This window comes from Cricetulus griseus, chromosome 2 (genome assembly GCF_003668045.3).
Source record: "Cricetulus griseus strain 17A/GY chromosome 2, alternate assembly CriGri-PICRH-1.0, whole genome shotgun sequence".
Taxonomy (NCBI): Eukaryota; Metazoa; Chordata; class Mammalia; order Rodentia; family Cricetidae; genus Cricetulus; species Cricetulus griseus.
Genome location: NC_048595.1, coordinates 14,555,307 through 14,558,593, shown reverse-complemented (window position 1 = coordinate 14,558,593; position 3,287 = coordinate 14,555,307).

The window sequence follows — 3,287 nt, the reverse complement described above, 5'->3', positions numbered from 1 at the left end:
AGATATCTAAGGCATCTTTGGGTCTTAGTGTAAAGTACGCTTCAGTTAGACATGGTGGCACACACCTGTAATCCCTGCTTGGTCTACATAGCAAATGCCAGGCCAGGCTGGGCTATATAAGAAGACCCTGTTCCCACAACTGTCCAAGACAGAAAGGACTGAAAGAGGGAAAGATGACACATGACAGACAGGTGGAAGGAGGGAGGCCAAGACAGAGAGAAAGAAAGAAAGAAAGAAAGAAAGAAAGAAAGAAAGAAAGAAAGAAAGGAAAGAAGAATCACCAGGTCCATCCAGTAGAATGTTACCTGTGGGACAGAGCAGGGTGGTGTCCTGTGGATGGAAAGATGACTCAGCTCAGTCCCTCTGTCCAGGTCATGACCAGGATGGAAAGCCCCTGCTGCTGGGCCATTGCAAAACAAGGGAGCAGTGCCGTTCTGACAGCTAAAGCCAGTGTTTGTGACAGCTTCATGACAACAAGTCACGCAAACATCTGTGAAATAGGAGCCAGAGACCAAGCTTATCTGCTCCGACTGCATCAGAACAGCTGGAGGCTCCAGTGCCCTCCCACCCCAGCCTCTCTGTGGGTAGCCATGCCCTGCCCAGACAGCAAGAAAACATTCCTGTCCCTTCTGCAGGTCTTGGGTGGGAATTTAAAGCCTCGAATTCATGGTTTCTTCCTATAAGCTCTCCTGTCCCATAGTTTTTATTTCACTAAAATGCTCTGTTGCACCAATTACTTGGCCATCCAAGGACTACGTGCTTGAATGGGGGTATGCATACGAAACAATGAGGTCACTGCTTGAGCCCTGCAGGCTGTGGGAAACCCCTTTATCACTGAAATCCAGTCATAAATGCATTTTAATCAAGAAAAGAAACCAATCCTAGATAATCCTGAAGCAAGCCAGAAAGCCTTCCTTTGGGTTCTGTTCCTCGGAAACTACAGCTAGTAACAGATTCAGAGGCAGGACACCACTCTACAATGATATACTGATGTGGGGATCTGGCTGGCTTCCCATGGTATGGGAGGGAGGCCGTTTCCCTTGTGCCTGATGCTGTCTCTGGAAGTTAGCAGGGCAGACAGTCGGGAAGGGAGGACTGTTGCAAAGCGGATGGAGAGGTCGGATTGGAAGCCGGGAGGGTGAGGGTGAGGTGTCCACAGGGTAGACTGAGTCTCAGAGTCCTCAGCCCAGCTTGCTGTGTCACATCCTTCAGAAGCCCCCTCCCCCCACTGAGTTAAAAACAACCTGGGCCCAGTGCAGATGGAGAGACCCGGCAGGTTCCCACCTGCCGGATGAGCCAGCCTGTGACAGTAGGTCTGAGCCATGAGTAAATCTGACTTCGTGCTGGGCTCAGACCTTGTAGGTGCAAAGAGAGAATGTCTGCAGCTTCCCTTCTGCTTTGCAGACAGGGTACACAAAAAACACCCCCTCTCCTTCCCTTGCAAGCCCAGTGCTCTGTGGGGAAAGGAACTCTGGGAAACACAGCTTGGGCTCAGCCTGAGAGAAACAGAATGAGTCTTCCTCCAGACTTGTTGCAAGACCTGGCCCTTGCTCCCAGCTTCTGAAGTGGTTGGTGGATACCATCTGCTCCAGCTTGAGCATAGGCAGCTGGCTGCCTCCTTCCTACCTGCCTTCCTCAGAACCTCTGTGGCCTCGGGCAAAGCACTCTACTTCCCTGAACTTCCGGTGGCACTCTTACTGTGAGATGAGAACATCTGCCTGCCATGTGGGTGCTCCGGGCTAGGCAGCCTCCTGCATGGTGACACTCAATGCACTAGCCTGTTCAGCTTTGCCCTCCCTGCTCAGCTACCACAAGGAGACTTCCTCTTTATCTCCTTTCCAGTCTGGAGACAGCTATGAGCGTGTGAACACACACACACACACACACACACACACTCATATACATGCACCACACACACATACATGCTTTCCCCCCCCCACATACACACATAAGTATGCTCGCACTGACATCTGTATGTTCACATATTTGGCCCATGTCGGCCCATATTTGGCTCCATTTGGAGTCCAAAGCACAATTTCAGATGCTGGCACCGGTCCTGCAGTCCCAGAGGCCTAATGAGTGTGATTCCACATTCCCCGATGGCTTTTACCTGAAATTTCAGGGAGATGACTTCTCTTGATGGGGTTTCTGCTTAGGAGTCCCCAGATCAAACAAGAGGAGGTTTCTTCACAGGTTTGGGGGTTCACTCAGCTCTCGGCTTCCTCAGAGCTGTTCACAGCAGTGAAGGTGGGCCCAAGGTGGCAACTGCCATGTGTGGCTTCACAGGAGCAGCAGGAATCCTGGAGCCCTGCCAGACGAACCACCCAGGGGACAATTCAAAGAGACATTTAGAACAGAGAAAAAAGTGGCTGGCTCTTGGTCTGAGTACAGGGGCATCTCTTGGGAAGCCCTTAGTACGGGGGTAGTCACTGAATTGTGATTTCCTCACTGGAGTGGAGTTGAGGACAGTGTGTGACTATGGGCAAAGTGAGGCCTTTGAGTCACATCCCCGGGTCTGATTCTGGGATCAGTCTCCACCCTCTCCTGACCCTAGTGGATAAACAGAGGTCCCTCATGGTCCCATCCAGCCCAAAGCCTCCATGCTGTGTTACTGTTTTTCTAATTACACAGCATCCCTGGCCTGACTGAGCATCTTTGAATACAAGGGCTCAGAGCCAGGAAGCCCAGAGAGAAGAAGCTGACTGCTTGCCCTTCAGCAGAACTTAGCAGCAGCATGACACCCAGCCTGCCACCTGACCCTGACAGGAGAAGCAGGGTCCAGGTCTCTTCGTGCCATCAAAACAAACACCAAGCAACAGAGGGACACTTCTGAGTTCCCACAAACCCACTTAAGGCTGAACTTGGAAAATGGCTCTGATTCTGAAAAAAATAATGTGTATAGGTCTATGTGTTTGTGCCAATGCCCATGTGAGTGTGTGTGTGTGTGTGTGTGTGTGTGTGTGTGTGCATAACAACTTCAGTTGTCATTCCCATGGCTGGCTACTGAGCTCCAGGAATCTGACTCTCTCCCCTCCCCACTACTGAGATTACAAACACGCACACACCGTGCCCAGCATTTGTTTGTTTGTTTGTTTGTTTTTATTAAGGAGTCCTGGTGATCCATTCCGGGTCTTCATGCTTGCTTGAAGCTGGCTCTTTACCCACTGAGCCATCTCTCCCAGTCCCCTGGATTTTGAAATGTTCATGTGTGAAATCAGCATGTGAGGCCCTCTCTGGTATTGTTTAAATATAGTCGCTAGCATATGCCAAAAGGTGTGAATCCAGAG